Below are 12337 nucleotides of genomic sequence, written 5' to 3' on the forward strand. Positions count from 1 at the left end.
AACTATTCTCCTAGTCTGTACTCATGTCTGGGACTGCCCCAGCCCAGGTGCAGCACCCTGCATTTAGACTTGTTGAACTTCATTAGGTTCACATGGGCCCACTTCTCAAGCTTGTCCAGGTCCCTTTGAATGGCATCCCTTCCTTCTTTGGTATCAACCACACCACTCAGCCTGGTATCATCTGCAAACTTGTTGAGGGTGCATTCGATCCCACTGACTATGTCATTGATAAAGATATTAAACAGTACTGGTCTGAGGACAGACCCCCTGCGGTACATCGCTCATCACCAGCCTCCACTTGGACATAGATTCACTGATCACGACTCTCTGTGTGAGACCTTCAAGATAATTCCCTATCCACTGAATAGTTGTCCTGGTTTCAGTTAGCACAGAATTAATTTTCTTCCTAGTAGCTGGTGGAATGCTGTGTTTTGGCTTAGAATGAGAAGAGTGCTGATAACACCCCGATGCTTTAATTGTTGCAGAGCAGTGCTTATACTAAGCCAAGGACATCTCAGCCTTTGCTCTGTCCTGCCAACGGGCAGGCTGGGGGGTGCAGTAAGAGCTGGGAGGGGACAGACCCAGGACAGGTGACCCAAACTAGCCAAAGGGGTATTCCATACCATCTGACGTCATGCTAAACAATATATAGGGGTGGCTAGCCGGGGGGAGGGGGCCGGACTGCTCGGGGTTAGGCTGGGCATCGGTCAGCGGGTGGTGAGCAATTGCATTGTGCATCACTTGTTTGTACATACTATTATTACTTTCGTATTATCACCATTGTATCATCATTATTATTATTGTTATTATTATTTTTGTTATTTTTTTTCCTGTCTTATTAAACTGTCTTTATCTCAACTCACGGGCTTCACTTTCCATTTCTCTCCCCCGTCCCAGAGAGGGAGGGGGGAGGGTGAGCGAACGGCTGCGTGGTGTTTAGCTGCCGGTCGGGTTAAACCACGACAGTCTTTTTGGCGCCCAACGTGGGGCCCGAAAGGTTGAGATAACGGCAGATCTGATCAGAGTGTGTTAAACTGAAATTGGTGGAAGGATTAGACCTGCTTAATAGTCACTTGTCATGATGCTGATTGCTTTAATCACAACTCTGCTGCGCCTGTTTTCCAAATTGAGTATTATAGTACATTATTTTCCGTATTTGCTCTCTGTAGTGTTGTTTCTCCTCTCCGGGCCCTGGTTTCAGACCATTATGGTACTAAGTGTTATAGCAATGGCTTATGAGACGATAAGATATCTGGTCATGACTCTAACTTGGTATTTATACTCAGTAACATCGTGGACTCTGTACTTTGGAAACAGCATCTTGGGAACTATTAGCAATTATACCTATTGTTTTTCTCCATTAGAGAGTCAATCTGTGGAGGGGAAAGGGGAGGATATTTTTCCTTACTTGCTTACTCTCCCTTTCTCCTTCACCACCCCTGTATCCTCCTGGGTCACTCTGCCTTCCTCCTTCACCACCCTCTTATCCCCTGAGCTTGTCACAATAGCTCTCCAAGATATTGAATATTTCTGGAATACTCAGAATACCATAGTCTTGTTGTTCTGCCTCATGAATGCACTTCAGATTCTGCTTAAAGTTAAACAACTACTTATGAAGCTCATCCGGAGATCTGCCCGGAGGCAGTATAGTTGTGGGTGGCAGGGAGTATGGGTGGATATGGGCAGGCATCTAGAGCAGTTGGCACCCCCAGTGTGTTGGAAATTCACCCCTGAACAATGGCAAAATCCTCAAAAACTGGCAGAATGCTTGAAAAAAAGGTGTAATGATTCTGGCAGTTCCAAAGTAACACAAATCATTGTAACGTGCTGGGGCCTGGCTCATGCCTATCGAGCTGCCATTGATACTGCTGTCAACTTAGTGACAGACCCTGCGGCCACTCCAAACCCTGTGACAGATCCAACGGCCACTGTGACCCCTACGGTGGATTCTGCAGCCGCTCCAGTCCCAGCTCCTGCAGCCGCTCCAGTCCCAGCTCCTGCAGCCGCTCCAGCTCCAGCTCCTGCAGCCGCTCCAGCTCCAGCTCCTGCAGCCGCTCCAGTCCCAGCTCCTGCAGCCGCTCCAGTCCCAGTTCCTGCAGTCGCTCCAGTCCCAGTTCCTGAAGCTGCTCCAGCTCCAGCTCCTGAAGCCGCTCCAGCTCCAGCTCCTGCAGCTGCTCCAGTCCCAGTTCCTGCAGTCGCTCCAGTTCCAGCTCCGGCCGCTACTCCAGTCCCAGTTCCTGCAACTGCTCCAGTCCCAGCTCCTGAAGCCGCTCCAGCTCCAGCTCCTGAAGCCGCTCCAGCTCCAGCTCCTACTGCTGCTCCAGTCCCAGCTCCTGCAACTGCTCCAGCTCCAGCTCCAGCTCCTGTAGCCGCTACAGCTCCGGTTCCTGCAACTGCTCCAGCTCCTGTAGCCGCTCCAGCTCCTGTGGCCGTGTCAGAGAAACGAGCTGTAGCAGTGCAAGATGACCCTGCAGAGGGCATTCCAACCCCTGTGGCAGACCCTGTAACAAAGTCAGAGAAACGAGCAGTAGCAGTGCAAGCTGCCCCTGTAGAGAAGGTGAAAATATGGTATAGAAATTCAAGTCGTTTAGAACGCAGAGAGTCTTCTGCCAATCCAGGTAAGGCTTCTGCCAAAACTAAGTATAGAGATGACGAAGATGATGACGACGCTGGGCCGTCAAGGATTCAGGAGGAGGAAGATGAGGATGCCGAAAGAGCAACAGTAACTACCCGAAGCCTAAACGAGCGCGAGCTACGAGATGTGCGAAAAGATTTTGGTCGCTGTATAGGTGAGCAGCTTGTCACCTGGCTGCTCCGGTGCTGGGACTCTGGAGCCAATTGTGTGGAATTAGACGGCAGGGAAGCCAAGCGGCTGGGATCCCTTGCTCGAGACGCCGGCATTGACAAAGCAATTGCAGATGGAGCACGACCCACCAGCCTCTGGAGGCGTCTCCTCTCAGCTGTGAGGGAAAGGTATCCCTTCAAGGAAGATATTTTATGTCTACCAGGCAAGTGGACCACTATGGAGAAGGGAATCCAGTACCTGAGGGAATTAGCCGTACGGGAAGTGATTTATGAGGATCCAGACCTCAAACAAACATCCACAGATCCAGATGAAGTCAAGTGTACACGACCCATGTGGCGGAAGTTTGTACGGAGTGCACCATCATCATATGCCAGCTCATTGGCAATAATGGCCTGGAAAGAGGATGAGGAACCCACAGTGGGTGAAGCGGCTAAACAACTCCGGCAGTACGAAGAAAGTCTCTCCTCTTCCTTACAGGCCTGCATCTCAGCTGTGGAGAAACTTTCTGAAAAGGTTCACCAACTTGAAGAGAATCTATTGTCCTCCCCACCTGAACCAACCAGTGCCCACCGACCAAAGGAGAACACTTGGGAGAAACTTTCTGAAAAGGTTCACCAACTTGAAGAGAGATTATTCTCCTTCGCACCTGTACAAAGCAGTGTCTCAGCTGTCAGGGGTAGGCGTTCACCCACACAAGGAAGACGATATGGTGGGTACTCACCCCGTGCCACCCTGTGGTTTTACTTACGAGACCATGGAGAGGACATGAGAAAGTGGGATGGAAAATCTACCGCGACCCTAGAGGCACGGGTACGTGAGTTGCAAAAGAAAACAATCAGGAAAAAGGGATTCTCCGAAAAGTTTGCTGCTCCAACTTCCAACAGACAGTCCTTCAAACACAGAAACGAGGAAGATTCTGACCAGGATTAGGGGGGCCCTGCCTCCAGCCAGGGGGAGGAAAGGGACAATCGAGTTTATTGGACTGTGTGGATTCGATGGCCTGGCACATCACGCGCACAGAAGTATAAGGCTTTAGTAGACACCGGTGCACAATGTACTATAATGCCATCGAGATATAAAGGACCAGAGCCCATCTATATTTGCGGAGTGACAGGGGGATCTCAGCAGTTGACTGTATTGGAGGCTGAAGTGAGTCTGACTGGGAATGAGTGGGAAAAGCACCGCATTGTGACTGGTCCGGATGCTCCATGTATCCTTGGCATAGACTATCTTAGAAGAGGATACTGCAAGGACCCAAAAGGGTTCCGGTGGGCTTTTGGTATTGCTGCCTTAGAGACAGAGGGCATTAAACAATTATCTACCTTGCCTGGTCTCTCAGAGGACCCCTCTGTTGTGGGGTTGCTGAGGGTCGAAGAACAGCAAGTGCCAATTGCTACCACAACTGTGCACCGGCGGCAATATCGCACCAACCGAGACTCCCTGATTCCCATCCATAAGCTAATTCGTCAATTGGAGAGCCAAGGAGTGATCAGCAAGACTCATTCACCTTTCAATAGTCCCATATGGCCAGTGCGAAAGTCTAATGGCGAGTGGAGACTAACAGTGGACTATCGCGGCCTGAACGAAGTCACGCCACCACTGAGTGCTGCAGTGCCGGACATGCTGGAACTTCAGTATGAACTTGAATCGAAGGCAGCCAAGTGGTACGCCACAATTGATATCGCTAATGCATTTTTCTCCATCCCTCTAGCAGCAGAGTGCAGGCCACAATTTGCCTTCACTTGGAGGGGAGTCCAATATACTTGGAATAGGCTGCCCCAGGGGTGGAAACACAGCCCTACCATTTGCCATGGGCTGATCCAGTCTGCACTAGAGCAGGGGGAAGCTCCTGAACACCTGCAGTACATCGATGACATTATTGTGTGGGGTGACACAGCAGAGGAAGTTTTCGAGAAAGGGAAGAAAATAGTCCAAATCCTTCTGAAAGCCGGTTTTGCCATAAAACAAAATAAAGTCAAAGGACCTGCACGGGAGATCCAGTTTTTAGGAATAAAATGGCAAGATGGACGTCGTCAAATCCCAATGGATGTGATCAACAAAATAACAGCTATGTCTCCACCAACTAGCAAAAAAGAAACACAGACTTTCCTAGGTGTTGTGGGGTTTTGGAGAATGCACATCCCAAATTACAGTCTGATTGTAAACCCACTCTACCAAGTAACTCGTAAGAAGAATGAGTTTGAATGGGGCCCTGAACAACGACAAGCCTTTGAACAAATCAAGCAGGAAATAGTCCATGCAGTAGCCCTTGGGCCAGTTCGAACAGGGCCAGATGTAAAGAATGTGCTCTACACTGCAGCCGGGGAGAACGGCCCCACCTGGAGCCTCTGGCAGAAAGAACCTGGGGAAACTCGAGGTCGGCCTCTGGGGTTTTGGAGTCGGGGATACAGAGGATCTGAGGCCCGCTATACTCCAACTGAAAAGGAGATATTGGCAGCATATGAAGGAGTTCGATCTGCTTCGGAGGTGGTCGGTACTGAAGCGCAGCTCCTCCTAGCACCCCGATTACCGGTACTAGGCTGGATGTTCAAGGGAAGGGTCCCCTCTACGCATCATGCAACTGATGCTACATGGAGCAAGTGGGTTGCACTGATTACTCAGCGGGCTCGAATAGGAAACCCCAGTCGCCCAGGAATATTGGAAGTGATTATGGACTGGCCAGAAGGCAAATACTTTGGGATATCATCAGAGGAGGAGGTGGGTCGTGCTGAAGAAGCCCCACTGTACAACCAGTTGCCAGAGAATGAAAAGAAATATGCCCTGTTCACTGATGGGTCCTGTCGTATTGTGGGGAAGCATCGGAGATGGAAGGCTGCTGTATGGAGTCCTACGCGACGAGTTGCAGAAGCTGCTGAGGGAGAAGGTGAATCGAGTCAGTTTGCAGAAGTGAAAGCCATTCAGCTGGCTTTAGACATTGCTGAACGAGAAAAATGGCCAGTTCTCTATCTCTACACCGATTCATGGATGGTAGCAAATGCCCTGTGGGGATGGTTACAGCAATGGAAGCAAAACAACTGGCAGCGTAGGGGCAAACCTATCTGGGCTGCTGCATTGTGGCAAGATATTGCTGCTCGGGTAGAGAACCTGGCTGTGAAAGTACGCCACGTAGATGCTCATGTGCCCAAGAATCGGGCTACTGAAGAACATCAAAACAACCAGCAGGTGGATCAGGCTGCTAAGATTGAAGTAGCTCAGGTGGACCTGGATTGGCAGCATAAAGGTGAATTATTTATAGCCCGATGGGCCCATGACACCTCAGGCCATCAAGGTAGAGATGCAACATACAGATGGGCTCGTGATCGAGGGGTGGACTTGACCATGGACGCTATAGCACAGGTTATTCATGACTGTGAAACATGTGCTGCAATCAAGCAAGCCAAACGGTCAAAGCCTCTTTGGTATGGAGGACGATGGCTGAAATATAAATATGGAGAGGCCTGGCAGATTGATTACATCACACTCCCTCAAACTCGCAATGGCAAGCGCCACGTACTTACAATGGTGGAAGCAACCACCGGATGGCTGGAAACATATCCTGTGCCTCATGCTACCGCCCGGAACACCATCCTGGGCCTTGAAAAGCAAGTCCTATGGCGACATGGCACCCCAGAAAGAATAGAATCAGACAATGGGACTCACTTCCGAAACAACCTTATAGACACTTGGGCCAAAGAACATGGTATTGAATGGGTGTATCACATCCCCTATCATGCACCAGCCTCCGGGAAAGTTGAACGATACAATGGCCTGTTAAAGACTACCTTGAAAGCAATGGGCGCTGGGACGTTCAAAAACTGGGATACGCATTTGGCAAAGGCCACCTGGTTAGTCAATACTAGGGGATCTACCAACCGAGCTGGACCTGCCCAATCAAACCTGTTACGTACTGTAGATGGGGATAAAGTTCCTGTAGTGCATGTAAAAAATATGCTGGGTAAAACAGTCTGGGCTACTCCTGCCTCAGGAAAAGGCAAACCTATTCGTGGAATTGTTTTCGCTCAGGGACCTGGATATACTTGGTGGGTGATGCAAAAGAACGGAGAGGTCCGGTGTGTACCTCAAGGAGATTTAATACTGGGTGAGAATAGCCCATGAACTGAATTGCACCATGTTAAATAGTATATTATACTGTATGTTATCACTACCATGATTACTATAGGTGACTAATTAGAATGTATGGAAAAGAGTGTAACCTGAGCATGACATAAATGGTATGGAATAAGGGGTGGATAGATGTCCTGGTTTCAGTTAGCACAGAATTAATTTTCTTCCTAGTAGCTGGTGGAATGCTGTGTTTTGGCTTAGAATGAGAAGAGTGCTGATAACACCCCGATGCTTTAATTGTTGCAGAGCAGTGCTTATACTAAGCCAAGGACATCTCAGCCTTTGCTCTGTCCTGCCAACGGGCAGGCTGGGGGGTGCAGTAAGAGCTGGGAGGGGACAGACCCAGGACAGGTGACCCAAACTAGCCAAAGGGGTATTCCATACCATCTGACGTCATGCTAAACAATATATAGGGGTGGCTAGCCGGGGGGAGGGGGCCGGACTGCTCGGGGTTAGGCTGGGCATCGGTCAGCGGGTGGTGAGCAATTGCATTGTGCATCACTTGTTTGTACATACTATTATTACTTTCGTATTATCACCATTGTATCATCATTATTATTATTGTTATTATTATTTTTGTTATTTTTTTTCCTGTCTTATTAAACTGTCTTTATCTCAACTCACGGGCTTCACTTTCCATTTCTCTCCCCCGTCCCAGAGAGGGAGGGGGGAGGGTGAGCGAACGGCTGCGTGGTGTTTAGCTGCCGGTCGGGTTAAACCACGACAATAGTCCACACATCAAATCCATCTCTCCAATTTGGAGAACAGGATGTCATGTGAGAGTGTGTCAGAGGCCTTGAAGAAGTCCAGGTAGGTGACATCGGTCAGTCTTGCCTTGTCAACTGATGCAGTCTGTGGGGCTAGAGGTGTATATAAACTTGGATAGGCAATGAAGTCTTGTCGCTTTGGTCGACAGAAAGCCCTGGGAACGTGATGATTGAGGAACTTGGGAAAGCATCAAAAGGCTGTTTTTTGTAATATAAGTGCTACCGTGAGATTGCCAACCTTGGGCAGTGAGAAAGTAACAAAGTGCACGTAGGCTGTATTCTGTCGCTAGGAGGTTTCTATGGTATTGTGCTATCTCGGGACAAATATAAAAGAGCAGAGGTAGAGACAATAAAAAGGTTTTTCTTTCCTTCGCTTGCAACTTGCATCAGTCTGTGCATTCATTGCCACAAATGGCGCCCAATCAGGGACCAGAATAGAGGAGCCAAGAAATGACCAAACCAGTGGCAAGCCCTGTGGAACTTCAAAGCTGCTGAAAGGAAGCAGGAAAGCACAGCTGCTGAAAGGAAACAAGAGAGTGATGTCACACTCATCATCTCTGCAGGACAGAGGTGAGCAATGAGGAACAATGGGTGCTAATATTTCCGCGGAAGAGAAAGCAGTGCATAGGATGTTCAAGCTAATACTAAAGAAAAATAATGTGATGATAGAGGGTAACAATCTCAAGCGCCTCTTGAGGTGGGTTGCAGCAGAAACCTCCGGAATAGACTCAGCTAATATTTATATCCCCAAGAAATGGGATGAGGCCAGAGTTAAGTTATGGGATGCAGACACAAGATTTGACGCAGTGGCAGCTGGACTCCTTGGACCCTGGAGAATAGTGTTTGAAGCGTTGAAAAAACAAGTCAGTGCCAAGGAGCCAACATGAAGTGGGACCATTCCCCAGAAGTCCCATCCCGTGACTGCACCGCCTCCCCCATCCCCTGTGACACCCCCTGTGACGCCTCCCCCTCCCCCAGTAGTGGCAGCTGCGGACTTGAGGAAGGAGGAGGAATGGGATGATGATGATGACCCCTTTAATCCGGGACCAATTGATCCAGAAAAGGAGACGGACAAGTTTCCCCCTGATCTGCATCATGTGTGGCAGGAGGTCCGTAGAGAGGCTGAAAAGGCGGGGGATGTACAGATGTTGACCAAACTGCAAACTTGTGGTGTTTACCCAGTAATCTATTGTAGTGGGTTTACGTGGCAAGGTTTTGGTAGCAGGGAGCCATAGGGGTGGTTTCTGTGAGAAAGATCTAGAAGCTGCCCCATGTTTGGGAAGGGCCCCATTGTTTTCCAGATCCGAGCCAATAAGCGATGTTGTTTTGCGCCTCTGTGAGAGCATATTTAAGACAGGGAAAAAACGCTGCGCCACACAGCAGCCGGGAGAGTCAAGGGAGTGGGAGAACAGCCTTGCACCAAGGTCAGTGTAGAAGGAGGGGGAGAGGTGCTCCAGGCGCCGGAGCAGAAGTCCCCTGCGGCCTGTGGTGAGGACCATGGTGAAGCAGGATGTCCCCCTGCAGCCCATGGAGTACCACGGTGGAGCAGGGTTCCACGCTGCAGCCCGTGGAGGAGACCACGGTGGAGCAGGTGGCCCTGCACCGACGGAGGCTGCCGCCTGTGGAAGGCCCCTGCCGGAGCAGATTCCGGGCCGGACCTGTAGCCCGTGGAGAGGAGACCACGCAGGAGCAGGTGATCTGGCAGGAGCTGCTGCCCGTAGGGGAGCCAGGTTGGAGCAGTTTTCTCCTGAGGGATGGACCCCGTGGTACGGACCCATATCTGGAGCAGTTCTGGAAGAGCTGCTGCCTGTGGGAAGCCCACGCCGGATCAGTTCATCAAGGACTGCATCCCGTGGGTGGGACCCCACAGCACAGGGGACGAGAGTGACCGAGAAGGAGCGGCAGAGAAGAAGTGCTGTAGACTGACCATAACCCCCATTCCCCGTTCCCCTGCGCCGCTCGGGGGGAGGAGGTGGAAAAGGGTGGATGGGGGGGGAAGGTGCTTTTGTTTTTTTTTTTCCTTTGTTTTCTCACTTCTCTCGCTTGTTAGTTGTAGGCAATAAATCTTACTATCTCCTTATGCCGAGTCTGTTTTGCCCGTTACAATAATTATTGCGTGATTTTCTCGTCCTTATCTCAATCCTTGAGCCCTTTTCACATATTTTCTCCCCATTCCTCTTTGAGGAGGGGGAGTGAGAGAGCGGCTGTGGTGGAGCTCGGCTGCCCACTCGAGCGGAACCACGACAGTCTTTTTTGGCGCCCAACGTGGGGCTCAAGGAATTTGAGATAAGATGATAGTTAGTAGAAGTAACGGGCAAAAATATGTGCAGGATGATTGTTAGGAATGTACAAGTTGTGAAGAATTAAGAAAGCAGTAACTGTGATATGTTAGTGTGGTGAAGGGACGAGGGGTGGTGTGTGTGTAAAATGTCCACCTTGTCGGTGCTGTGATGATGTTATGTTTATTTTGGTGTGGTGAATTCTTTTTCGTTTTGATTTAAGTGAATTTCGTGAAGGTTGTTGTGATAATTGTAAAGTAAGAGTATGTTATGAGTAGTCTTAAATATGCTTTTAACAGAGGCAAGGGGTGGAATGTAGTGGGTTTACGTGGCAAGGTTTTGGTAGCAGGGAGCCATAGGGGTGGTTTCTGTGAGAAAGATCTAGAAGCTGCCCCATGTTTGGGAAGGGCCCCATTGTTTTCCAGATCCGAGCCAATAAGCGATGTTGTTTTGCGCCTCTGTGAGAGCATATTTAAGACAGGGAAAAAACGCTGCGCCACACAGCAGCCGGGAGAGTCAAGGGAGTGGGAGAACAGCCTTGCACCAAGGTCAGTGTAGAAGGAGGGGGAGAGGTGCTCCAGGCGCCGGAGCAGAAGTCCCCTGCGGCCTGTGGTGAGGACCATGGTGAAGCAGGATGTCCCCCTGCAGCCCATGGAGTACCACGGTGGAGCAGGGTTCCACGCTGCAGCCCGTGGAGGAGACCACGGTGGAGCAGGTGGCCCTGCACCGACGGAGGCTGCCGCCTGTGGAAGGCCCCTGCCGGAGCAGATTCCGGGCCGGACCTGTAGCCCGTGGAGAGGAGACCACGCAGGAGCAGGTGATCTGGCAGGAGCTGCTGCCCGTAGGGGAGCCAGGTTGGAGCAGTTTTCTCCTGAGGGATGGACCCCGTGGTACGGACCCATATCTGGAGCAGTTCTGGAAGAGCTGCTGCCTGTGGGAAGCCCACGCCGGATCAGTTCATCAAGGACTGCATCCCGTGGGTGGGACCCCACAGCACAGGGGACGAGAGTGACCGAGAAGGAGCGGCAGAGAAGAAGTGCTGTAGACTGACCATAACCCCCATTCCCCCGTTCCCCTGCGCCGCTCGGGGGGAGGAGGTGGAAAAGGGTGGATGGGGGGGGAAGGTGCTTTTGTTTTTTTTTTTCCTTTGTTTTCTCACTTCTCTCGCTTGTTAGTTGTAGGCAATAAATCTTACTATCTCCTTATGCCGAGTCTGTTTTGCCCGTTACAATAATTATTGCGTGATTTTCTCGTCCTTATCTCAATCCTTGAGCCCTTTTCACATATTTTCTCCCCATTCCTCTTTGAGGAGGGGGAGTGAGAGAGCGGCTGTGGTGGAGCTCGGCTGCCCACTCGAGCGGAACCACGACATCTATGACGTCAATCAACAACCGTGCTGGGAGGTTTTGAACTTCACGGTGGTTAAAGAATTGCGAAGAGGAGTGCTCGAGTTTGGACTCTCCTCTCCTTACACCACAAATCTGTTAGGATCCATCATGAGGAGTTACAATCTATGACATTTTGACTGTAAAACATTATCCCAGATGTCCCTCACATCCACCCAATATATGCTCTGGCATGGGCAGTGGCAGCAGCTTTGCGAACAAAAGGCATTGGAATATCTGGGACAGCCAGCAGGTGATCCATTAAGGGCCCCTGGCGTTGGAAAAGCTGCATCACCTCTGCAAACTTGTTATTGAAAAAATGGTTGGTGAGGCACATTGTACCAACAACTAGCCCCTGGAATTCACCAGTGTTTGTCATTCAGAAGAAAAGCAGCAAATGGAGACTATTGCATGACCTCCATCAGATTAATGCTGCAATGGAAAATATGGGGGCCTTACAGCATGGCTTGCCCTCGCCCACAATGATTGCCATGAACTGGCATCTAACAATTATAGATTTAAAAGATTGTTTATTCACTATTCCCCTAGACCCTGCTGATGCACTGCGTTTTGCGTTCTCAGTGCCCTCCACTGATGTTTTTGAGCCTTGTGCCCGATATTGCTGTATGGTGCTCCCGCAGGGAATGAAAAATAACCCTATGATTTGTCAATGGTCTGTGGCAAGGCCCCTCAGCCCCACTAGGGAGCAAGATCCCTGGGCGCTCATATACCATTACATTATTTATTCTCATGGCCACAAAGACAGAGTCTGAAATTCAGGAGACGTTGCAAATTGTGGTCTCCAGCCTCACTATATTCAATTTGGTTATAGCCCCTGAAAAGGTGCAGAAATCTGCCCTGTGGCACTATCTGGGATGGCGTATCTTGGAGCAAAGTGTAGTCCCACAGAATTTAAAGATCTCCCAGAATATAAAAACTTTGAATGATATGCAAAAATTGCTAGGCACCATAAAC

This window comes from Aythya marila, assembly GCF_965140915.1.
Source record: "Aythya marila genome assembly, chromosome: W".
Taxonomy (NCBI): domain Eukaryota; kingdom Metazoa; phylum Chordata; class Aves; order Anseriformes; family Anatidae; genus Aythya; species Aythya marila.